At 43.5% G+C, this 12,225-nt stretch overlaps 1 protein-coding gene across 2 annotated transcripts in view; it reads right to left on the reverse strand.

The window, feature by feature from the left end:
- The window catches only part of LOC135225236 (amyloid protein-binding protein 2-like), a 277,676-nt gene that overhangs the window by 27,472 nt on the left and 237,979 nt on the right, over positions 1-12,225 (reverse strand). The gene's annotated exons all lie outside the window — the stretch shown is intronic.

The following is a 12,225-nucleotide window of genomic DNA, read 5'->3' on the forward strand; positions in this document are numbered from 1 at the left end:
GTAGAATAACACGAAAAATATTGAAGGTTGTAGCTTTTCTTATTTCTGAAATAATTGCATATAAATATATATATATATAAAAAAAAAAATTGACATTCGGTCAACTTTAACTCGTCAGATATGGTCGAAAACTGCATTTGTAAGCTAATACTCTTACAGTATAGTAATATTCAATCATTTGTCTTCATTTTGAAAGAAATTGGAAGTCTCTAGGACAATATTTAGATTTATGGTGAATTTTTGACAAAAATATTTGTTTACATCCGTGCGTTACGAATTCATGCATATTTTGTGATAATATTTTCTCTGTGTTGCTTTTAATCGTTTTACAATGTGTTTATATACCAAAATGATCGTAATTTAGTGTACATTACAACGAAAAACAAGTAACTTGTTACCTTTAACCGTTTCGCGCACAGCACGATTTGAATACAATTATATGTGAAATGACATTGTTATGATACAATAAAGTTTCATACATACTTACCTGGCAGATATATACATAGCTATAGACTCCTTCCGTCGTTCCCAGACAGAATTTCAAATTTCGCGGCACTCGCTACAGGTAGGTCAGGTGATCTACCGCCCTGCTCTGGGTGGCAGGGCTAGGAACTATTCCCGTTTTCTAATCATAATCTCTCTTCCACCTGTCTCCTGCGGGGAGGCTGGTGGGTCTTCATTGTATATATCTGCCAGGTAAGTATGTATGAAACTTTATTGTATCATAACATGTCATTTTCATACATTCAACTTACCTGTCAGATATATACATAGCTGATTGACACCCTTTGGTGGAGGGCAAGAGACAGCTAACTAACTGACTAGACAGGTAAACAACATATGTTGTAGGTATAAATAAACCTTAGTTCCTACCTTCTTAGATGGAAGACTTCGTGGCTACGCCTAGGAGTCTGCTTCATCTCAAGAACCTTAGCGAGATAGTGATCTGTGCCAAGAATTCTTGTGGATCTGTCGATGGGGTCTCTTCCACTTACTCGACAGAATCCTAAATGGTCGTTTGTCATGGGAGCACATCCGCTTATATGACAACACGCACTAATTTTAAGGAGCACACAACCAATCCCGATCACCCGATCCTAACCCGTGTTAGTTCTAAGATTGCCTAGAGTTATCCCCAAACTCTTTGCAAACAACCACAAACTCGAAATCATACATACAAAAATAACAAATTTTTGTACCCCTCTAATAGTCAGATGTCACTCGATTTTCAAATAAAGAGAAGTGAAGGCCGCCTGTGCGACAACTGCCACTCCCATCAACCGAAAACCCGAGAACACATCCGACAAGAGGGTTACGTACATAATTTTAAGGATTGGTGCTTTCTCCTTTACCCAGAACCGTCTGTGCTGACACAAACGGACCTAACGAAAAGCATTTATCATACGTAACTCGTACGTCTTTTAAATAATGGGATGCAAACACAGAATTGCATCTCCAATAAGGTTGTATCCAAAATGTTCTTTAGTGACATATTTCTTTGGAACGCCACCGAGGTTGCGATTGCTCTAACTTCGTGGGCTCCCACTCTTAGGAGATTAAACGAATCATCTGGACACTTCTTATGAGCTTCTGTGATAACACTTCTCACAAAGAAGGCTAATGCGTTCTTAGACATTGCTCTTTTGGGGTCTTTCACTGAGCACCAAAGACTTTTCTGCGAACCCCCCAACTGCTTCTTCCTGTCCAGATAAAATTTTAGAGCTCTAACTGGGCACAGGGATCTTTCTGCCTCTCTGCCCACCAAGCTAGAAAGTCCTTTAACTTCGAAGCTCCTGGGCCAGGGATTCGAAGGGTTTTCATTTTTGGCCAGAAAAAGGGACTGAAATGAACAAATTGCTGAGTCTCCTTTGAAGCCAACTCTTGATTCAAGGGCGTGCAACTCACTGATTCTTTTTGCCGTTGCCAGAGACATCAGAAACAAACACTTTCTCGTGATATTACGGAACGAAGCAGTGTGAAGTGGTTCGAATTCATCTGATGAAAGAAATTTAAAACCACATCTAAGTTCCAGCTTGAACCTTAGGTTCGCGTGATTTCGATGTTTTCGAATGAACGAATGAGGTCGTGCAAATCCTTGTCATTCGTTAGATCTAATCCTCTGTTTCTAAAGACTGCTGAGAGCATACTCCTGTACCCCTTATAGTTGGTACCGAGAGATGCGCTTTTGTCTAAGAAACAGAAGGAAATCTGCAATTTCGGTCACAGAGGTACTGGAAGAGGACAGCTTCTTCGACCTACACCAGTTTCTGAAACTTCCCACTTCGATTGGTACACTCGTCTCGTCGATGATCTGCGGGCTCTAGCAATTGCATTTGCTGCCTGGCGAGAAAACCCTCTCGCTCTGACGATCTTTCGATAGTCGAAAGGCAGTCAGAGCAAGAGCGGGTAGATTTTGATGGTACCTCTCGAAGTGGGGTTGTTTGAGCAGATCTATTCTGTTTGGAAGAGATCTGGGGAATCCACTGTCCATTCCATCACCTCTGTGAACCAGATTTGAGCTGGCCAATACGGAGCGATCAGAGTCATCTTGGTTCCTTCGATGCCACGAATTTTCTGACTACTTCCCCCAGAATCTTGAACGGGGGAAAAGCGTAAACGTCTATTCCTGACCAGTCCAGGAGAAAGGCGTCTGTTGCATAAGCTCGGGGATCCTCCACCAGGGCACAAAATGTATCTATCCTTTTGGGAGAGGAATGTGGCGAAAAGATCTATTTGAGGCTTCCCCCAAAGGCGCCACAGGCTCTGACAGACTTCTGAGTGGAGTGGTCCAGTTCTGTGGGAAGGACCTGGAATCTCCTGCTCAGTCTGTCCGCCTCTCACCATTCCTCTCCCCTTGAACAAACCTTGTTAGAAGAATTACCTTCCTTTGGTTCGCCCAAATCAGTAGATCCGTGCCAGCTCGTACAGAGCAAAAGAGTGCGTCCCTCCTTGCTTCTTGACATAAGCCAGAGCTGTCGTATTGTCCGAATTTATCTGCACGACTTTGCCTCTGACTAAGTGTTTCGAAGCTCTTTAGCGCCAGGTGAATTGCTAAGAGTTCTTTGCATTTATGTGCCATGACACCTGTTCTGCGACCAGGTGCCTGACACTTCTCTGGGTCCCAATGTTGCACCCCAGCCCGCCTCCGAGGCGTCTGAAAACAATGTCAGGCTTGGGTTCCGTACTTGCAGGGACACTCCTTTGTTTTCCTTTAGTGGAAGCAACCACCACTTCAAATGGTGTTTTATTTCTTCCGATATTGGAAACGTATCCGATAGCTGACCTGTCTTCCAACTCCAACTTCTTCTTAGGAAGAACTGAAGCGGTCGAAGATGTAATCTCCCTAGGAGAAAGAACTGTTCGAGCGAGGAAAGGGTTCCCAGAAGGCTCAGCCATTCCCTCGCCGAAGTGCGCTCTTTCCCTAGAAAGTTCGATACTGTGGCACAGCCTTTCTTTAGTCTCTCTTGCGATGGAAAAGCTCGAAAACCCCAGAGAATCCATCTGAATCCCCAGATAAACCACGTTCTGGCTGGGGATCATCTGAGACTTCTCGAGGTTCACGATCAGTCCCAAAGACTTTGTCAACTCCAGTGTTATTAACAGGTCCTCCAAACACTGCTTTTGAGACCTGGCTCTGATGAGCCAGTCGTCCAGTACATGAGACATTTATCCCTTTCAAGTGTAGGTGTCTCGCTACATTTTTCATCACGTCTGTGAAGACTTGAGAGCCGTGGACAGGCCGAAACACAGGGCCCTGAACTGATAAATTCTGCCTTCGAACATAAATCGAAGGTACTTCCTCGACGAATGGTGGATCGGGATGTGGAAGTATGCGTCCTGAAGGTCTATGGACACCATCCAATCCCCTTGCCGTAGTGCTGCAAGGACTGAGGCAGACGTTTCCATGCTGAACTTCTGTTGTTCGACAAATTTGTTCAGCGCACTTACGTCCAGTACCGGTCTCCATCCCCCGAGGCTTTGTTACAAGAAACAAGCGGTTGTAAAACCCCGGGAGTTGCAATCCAGTACAAGTTCTATTGCTCTCCCACATCTGTTCCACCATTTGACGAAGAGTGTCCGTCATCATCTGGTCCCTGTATCTGGCGGACAATTCCCTCGGAGATGTTGTCAAGGGAGGAATGTCCTTGAATGGGATGCGATACCCTTATCTTGATGATCGACATCGTCCAAGTGTTGGCTCCTAAGTCTTCCCAGGCTTTCGCAAAATACTGTAGCCTGGCTCTACGGGTGTCTGGAGGACAGAACTCTCACTTCCCTTTCTTAAAGGCACGAAGGAAGACCTGCCCCTCTTATCGGTTGACTTACTTCTGGCGATCGGTCTAGTTGGAAAGACCTCCTCGAAAGGGCTGTTTCTGAGCTGGGCGAGCCACTTTCTTCTCCTCACTAGCCACAGGCCTACTCTTCCTTGATGATTGTCTAAGGAGATCCTGGGTGGCCTTTTCCGTCAGAGAATGCGCGATGTCCTTCACCAACTGCGATGGAAAAAGGTGTTCAGAGAGAGGCGCAAACAATAAGGCGGCTCTCTGCGAATGCGACGGCCTTGTGAGGAAAGCACTGTGCACCGCTCTTTTCTTTAAAACTCCTGCACCATATAGCGAGCATACCTCAGCTGATCATCCTGAACAGCCTATCAATGCATGCTAGGATGCAATTCATGGGTTTCTGGGTCGAGTTGTTCATTTTCTTGAGATTTTTCTTGGCCAGAACCCCAGGGACCCAATCTAAGAAGTTAAAACTTCTAAGGTGTGAAATAGAACCCTTGATGAGGTGGTCCGTTTTCCGAAAGCCCCCATGTAACTTTGCTGCATTCAAGGCGTGCCTTCTAGACGAATCCACCAAACTCGAGAAATCTGATTCGGCTGAAACGGATAGAGACAATCCCATATCCTCTTCCCGTTTCGTACCAAATTCCTCTCCTTCCTGTAAGTTTGGCGGGAGGCATACAGAAGACCGTCCTTCCTAACTCCTTCTTCTTCTTGAACCAGGAGTCAAGAGATTGTAGCGCTCTCCTCATAGAAATGGCAGGCTTCATTTTAAGGAAAGAGGAAGACTTGAGTGTTTTCGTGCTCGAAAACTGCGAACGTGGAGAAGGGGGTGACAGCTGGTGTCAACGAGTCTCCATATTCCTCCAACAGAAGGACGAAAGGACTTTATAATTAGAAGATCCTTCCTTCATTTCATCCTCCGATGCATCTTCTGGGTTAAGAGGCTCGGAAGGAGAAGGCTCTCTCCTTTCTACTGACTCTTCTCTTACTCTCTTCCGAGTGTCCGGTTTCATACGAGAATGCGGCTGGTGTACAGCAGGAGTATCTCGCCTGGGAGGAGTAGCGTGCTTGGGATCCTCCTGGCGCCTGGCAGGCGCAAAAAGCGCCTCGAAAACTCCTGGCTTTCAGCAGGCGCCTGGCGCCTGGCAGGCGCATTTTCATCAGGCGCCTGGCGCCTGGCAGGCGCATTTTCATCAGGCGCTTGGCGCCTGGCAGGCGCATTTTCATCAGGCGCCTGGCGCCTGGAAGGCGCAAAGCGCCTCGAATACTCCTGGCTTTCAGCAGGCGCCTGGCGCCTCGTAGGCGCATTGTGTTCATAATACTCCTGGCGCGTGGTAGGAGTATTAAGTTCCGCATACTCCTGGCGCCTGGGAGGAGTATAAGCTTCGTAAAACTCCTGGCGCCTGGGAGGAGTATGGCCTTTATTAGGCGCATTTTGTTTAGAATACTCCTGGCGTTTGGTAGGAGTATTAAGATCCGAATACTCCTGGCGCCTGGGAGGAGTATCATCTTCCGAATACCCCCGTGCCTGGGAGGAGTATTTAGTTCAGAATACTCCTGGTGCTTGGGAGGAGTATCCGTCTGAAGTTTAGTAGGCGCTTTCCGTCTTATAAGTGCTCTACTCCTAACAGGATCTTCTTCTTCATCCAGCTCTTGGCGCTTGATTGAAGATCTTGAATGTTGTCCTGGCTCGTTACGCCTACTCGGAGTTTGGCTTCTGGTTGGCGCCCTACTCTTGACAGGAGTAGCTTCCTTTCCTACTTCTCGCCTGCCTAGCGCACCGCCCCCCCCAGAGATGGCCGCCTGTGCGACAACTCCCCTGAAGGATGCGTCACGCCTGGCAGAGATAGTTCTTTAGATCTTTTAATAGGAAGCCTATCATCCTTCTTACGAGTAGGCTTCTTATAACGAGTTCCTACTAGCAAGGCTAATTGCTCTTGCATATTCTTCAAAATTTTTCTTGGTTGAGGAATCTTCCGAATCAGGAGAGGGAGATCTTGCAAGCGCTCTAGGATCTCCTCTATTTCCAGAGTCTGACTGTATCTCGCTCTTTACTACCGAAGGAGCTCCTCCTTCCGAGAAGCGCTCGGGACTCGAATTGATCTCATGTTCAGCAGGCGCCTGGCGCCTGGCAGGCTCTTGCATACTCATCTTCAAAAGGACGGGAAAGATTCGACTCTTCCACCCTCTTCTCGGAGAAGGCGACGACGACGAAAAGCACTCTCGTAGGACCTCTTATAGCGGTCTTTAGCAGTCGATACGATCGATTCTGCCGAAGGGACGCCTGATCGTTGGGGATTCTCCACAACCCCCGTACGGCTTTCGACTTTCCTTCTCCTCCGGGCCAGGGAGCTTGGAAGAGGTCTAGGCCTGGGAGCGTCCGCAGAGACGACCAGACGGCCCCCTCCACTACACTGGGGACACTAATATCACTGCCACATTCCACTTTCCTTACCTTCCAATGCTGCGACCTTTTCCTGCATTTCTGAAGGGAAGCTCTAAGTTCTGCTATTTCCGAAGCCGAACTAGAGGATTAGCCATTTGTGAACGGGCTGAAACAGAATGGTCATTATCATCATAGGAAGAAGCTACAGAGCTAGAAAGTAAATCATGAGAGGCAGACCTTCTATGGGTTTTTCTTCCTCTCTCTATCTCTCTCTAACTTCTTCAAGTAAGAAGTTAGATTCTTCCACTCTTGTGCACTCAGATTCTCACACTCATTACACGTATTCTCAATTGAACATTCAACCATTCTACACCCTCTACAACTAGTGTGAGGATCTACCGAAGCTTTCGGAATCCTCACCTTACAGCCCTCATTCACACACACTCTGAAACTAACACTAGAATCAGACATATTCACAAAATCCAAAAACCAAGTCCAAAAAACAGTCCACGATAGCGAATGCCAAACAACGATCCAAGTACGTCACCAAATATCAGCGAGAGATGATCAAAAGCTTTGCGAAAAACGAATTCTAGTCAGGAGGAAGTAACAACAATGTTGATACAGCCGGCGACAGAGAGATTATGATTAGAAAACGGAATAGTTCCTAGCCCTGCCACCAGAGCAGGGCGGTAGATCACCTGACCTACCTGTAGCGAGTGCCGCGAAATTTGAAATTCTGTCGGGAACGACGGAGTCTATAGCTATGTATATATCTGACAGGTAAGTTGAATGTATGAAAATTTAGTTTTTGCGCTATCATATACGTATTGCATTATTTATATATGATAATGATAATCATTTCTGATGGTTGAATACTAAACTTGCACAAAAAAAAAAAAAAAAAAAAAAAAAAAAAAAAAAAAAAAAAAAAAAAAAAAAAAAATGAACTCTTAATCTTGAAAAACTAAGCGCGCTGTGATTTTTTGAAAAAAATATTTTTTTCCGCTTCCGCGCTCACGCTGAAACCCCTCCGGCACACGGGAGACATTTTTTTTTTTACCGCTTCGGCGTTTAAGGGTTAAAGGCATGGGGGTTGTTTGAATGGTAGACGAGCAGTGGCTTTAGTTTCAAGTTGCCACTTGCATTGGCACGTGACAAAAGTGCAGTCTGTCCTTTATGGGCTTGTGGCCTGACAGTGCCTTCTCTTGCTGGATTATGAACGTTCTACTGGGCATCGTCTTCCAGAAAGAGGCCCTTTTCATTGCAATTGAAAACTTATTGTGGACTATCCTTTGCCTCCAAGTACTCAGCAAACTTGGTCACATACGCCTCAGAAGTAGCTCTGTCAATGCTAGCAGCTTCACCAAGCCTCAGTACACAATGAGTGCCAGTTCTCCTCTGAAGTTATCGAACCACCCCTTTACTAGCCTAAAATCCTCAGGTGTGGCACTAGTAGAGGCAGTTTCCTTCAGCAAACGCTGATGATCGACTTGTTATGCTATCATCTACCATATGTTTTCTCATCTACCAACTTTAAGAGTATTTTTTTCTACCTATTTGAACATTTAGAATCTGATCTAATAAGATACTGTCATGCACCTTTTTAACATTAGCCTCTTTATAGCCTTGTTTTTCAAAATTGTTGAAATTGTTGACTTGGCCATCTTGTATAGCTGGTTGCAAGGTCGGTCACATGAATACTACACTCATACTTTTCTAATAATTTCTTTCTTTGTTTCAATGGTTATCTTCTCTGCACCTTCTTCTCACCATCACTCTTCACTTTCTTAGGGGCCATTATAAAAAAAAAATCACAAGTTTGCACATAAGAAAAAAAAAGCACAGAGTTTGAAGGGAATGAAGCGTGCATCTATTCAGGAACAGAATAAAAAACAGGCTAATTATCGGTGGATTGGAAGTGCAGTGGGTGAGGCTGTACATACATTACCACAGTAACAAGATAGCAGCCTCCATAGCAGCTCGGATGCACCCATGAGATGAGCGATTGCCCACATTTTTCAAATGTTCGTCTTTCAAAACAAATGAGTTTGTGATTCAAACTGCATTTTTATAAGTATTTTGTTCCTGGCTTAATGTGTGAATCAAGGCACTACGTAATAAGAAAATATTTTATTTAGAGCCTAGAAATTCCCACTAGCAGTACACAATATATTAACAACAAGTTAATCTGTATCGTTTAACTGGGCTTAATACTTCACATACTGCAAACAAAAATCAAATGAATAACCAAAGTCAGTAGCTCTAAATAAAATCCAATTCAATGAAGAAATGCAGTTCACTCAAGTGGACCAAAAAAATTAATGGGAATAATAATTTTGTCAGTTCATATGAAACAGGGTGCAACTACAAGAAGGGCATGAATTAAAATCCAAGACATCACAGTCACTGACAATATTCTTCCAAGAGTTTATTTTTTTTGTATCTGCATGTAAACACATGCATGCATATAGATATGACTGGTAAGAGGATTGAATTTAAGGTACGTATTCCTCTTGCTACAGGAATTAATAAATGTATTTAAGTTTCTTTTGAACTTTATGTCATAAACTTATTATTAATACACTGTATCTAACAATTTCTGATAATGGGTCTTATGCAAATAATGCCATAAGGGCATTTGGGTTTTAGCAATCTGTACATTTGCTACGACCCTAGATAAGCTTTTACCTGTATGTCTTTGATATGTTTGATGATACTTTTTTTTCAGTCATGACACAGACAATGATCCTCCAGGAAATACAGTTAAAGCTAGAAACAGAAGTTCTATCTAATGCCTATGGACTTGAATTTCTTCAAATTGTCTTGGTTCAAGGCTATGACATATCCTCTGGTACTAACGAAGTGTGTTGAATCTGGCATCTAATATTCAATTCTTAAAGTTATAGACAGACTAGATTATTTCCATATAAGTCTCAAATTGTGAACCAAAGCAACCTTATGTAAAGTGTAAGCTTCAAAAACACCAACATTTCAAAGCTACAACCAATATCAGAACTTCCTTCTATGTTTTCCTGCAATTTTAATCTGTCTAAATTATTTTTGGAAAGGGGACGAACTGGACTTCTCACAGAGTACTACAGTAAGGCAAAGGTCCTCTAACTTTCTTTGTCCTACAAAGATAATACCTAAATGATATCATTGGACTAGCGTCTCCTTCCTATGGCCTATATCTCTGTGAGATTTTTAATAACAAAGGAACGAAGCAAAGAAAAAGGGAAGGACTTTCGTTTCTTTGCTAGAAAGTTAAGTGATAGAGAGCAAATTGCATCTCCTTGTGCGAATCCTACCCTCTTGTCAATTGCATGTAATTCGATAAGATGTTTGGCTGTAGATAAGCCTACTACAAAAAGTGTTTTCTTGGTGAGATTCCTGAGGAGGCATTCTGAAGGGTTCCAACTGAGAACTTAAGAGCCATTTTAGTACAATGCCCAGATTCCAAGAGCATTAGAACTCTTTTGCTTTGTGTGTAAAAGGATTTTGATGAGGTTACCTATGTCTTGGTTAGTGGACAAATCCATCCTCTATGTTTAAAGACTGAAGTAAGCATCGACCTGTACCCTTATGGTAGAGGTTGACAATTCTTAACAATTTTAGGAATAACAGGAAGTCGGCTATTTGATTTACAGAGGTCTAGGCTGAAAATCGGTGATTTTTGGCACCATAATGTGCCAATTTTCGGTTATCGGCACCAATAATAGAGATGTGGCACTGATACATACCTAACAGAGGCACCATTAACCGGTTATGGACACCATAAATTACCAATTTTTTGGTTATCAGCAATTTTTACTGTCATCAGGCTGTCAGAATGGAACCCCCGCCAATAACTGGGGACCGCCTGTATTTGCAACTCCATACAGGAATGGATAACACTTGCCAATCTTTTTTAATGGGAAAGTTCCCACTCATTGTGCCACTTAGGAGTTTGATGCCCCTATGGAGCAATCTCAGGTGGGACAGTCACTTTAGTTCCATACAAGGCTCCACTACTTTCTGCTCTAGCATCATCTACTATTGTGAAAAGTAAAAACGTAGCTCTCAGAGTCTTCTAGGACTGTTTTGGCTGCAGTCGCAAAGCCATTTTTGCAAATCCTGATGGGGACACTTCATGATTTCATAAAGTAGCACCCATGGGCTTGAAACAAGCTGTGTGCTGCAATTTCTGGATTACTACTACTGTCCAAGTACTTTCACTCATTCCATGTGGGACTTGGACTGCTTCTATCGATCTGAAAAAGAAATAGTAACACGTCCCTACTGTCGTTCCCTTCCACCTCTTCCTAAGGTTTTGGATAGGGAAAGACAGGTTTCAGATTCAATGTCATGACCTTTGCATTAGATACTGTACAAAGAATCTTCACAAAATCAGCTGCAATAGTTATTCAGAACTCAGAAGCAAGAAAGAATTCAATTAGTAGCCTACATAAAGGTTTCCTGATAAACTGGAACAAATCCCACTTCACAACAACAGGCATTTGTGTGGTTGGGTCTTTGTGAACATATCCTTTGTGGTCAGTTGTCTTCCTAGCCAAACTCAAACCAGAGCAAGGTAGGATCTGCGAATGTTCCTTATCTAATCTGAGATTTCCTCTTAAGTTAGGCAGTTAGGAAGATATTACGACAGTGGACCTGGAAGGTAACTTTTCAAAACACAGGTTTGAACTGATTCCTCCATCCAAGTGACAGTAATACACTCAGATCCTTCTTGACAGGTTGGGAAGCCCATCTGGAGGACAGTTAGATAGCAAGGAAGATAGTCATCAGTTTTTGGGGAGGTGCCACATCAGTTATGGCTGACTTCCTGCCTCTAGAAAACTGGACCCAAATTTTGTTGGTCCTAGACAATATTACAGCAATGAATAGTACGTATTTAGAAGCCGGGTCCCTGCTCACTCCCTCTCAGTGCAGTCATGCTGTCTACCCTAAGGATGGCTCAGGAAAAAAAGTGGCTGCTATCAGCAAATCCACATTCATGGGTTTGCTCAATGCCAGACTCCTGTCACGGTGGACAGCAGCCTCGACCTCAGTAGATGCTGAACAAACCACCTTTTAAATAACTGCTACTGAAGTTCCAAATCTGGAAATGGACCAGCGTGGCACACAAGAAAATCATCAACTTCAAGAGTCTCCAAACCTGGAGTTAGCAAGAGATGCATTTCTACAAGAATAGAATAAATGGAGGAATTTTTTTTTCTCTCTTTTGTCCCAGATTTAACACCTACTAACTTTCACAGAACCACCTACCAATGGCCCCAAATTGGCAAGTCATTGGTTCCCTACTGCTTAAATAAATGGAAGGCAAGAAAAAAACAATAGGCAAAAACCAATCAAAAATACTGTCCACTGTTCTTTCAAGACAAAAGAAAGAGGCCTCTATGCATCCTCTTCTCTGAGACGTGCCTTCAAATCTAGTCTACTGCAAAGATTACTCACCTCACATTGCTAGGTACCTGGTGCATACGCTACAGACCTCATCCATCCAGCAATAACAGTTTGTAGAAAGTGTACAGTAGTTGGATTGCCTCCAAA

This window comes from Macrobrachium nipponense, chromosome 13 (genome assembly GCF_015104395.2).
Source record: "Macrobrachium nipponense isolate FS-2020 chromosome 13, ASM1510439v2, whole genome shotgun sequence".
Taxonomy (NCBI): domain Eukaryota; kingdom Metazoa; phylum Arthropoda; class Malacostraca; order Decapoda; family Palaemonidae; genus Macrobrachium; species Macrobrachium nipponense.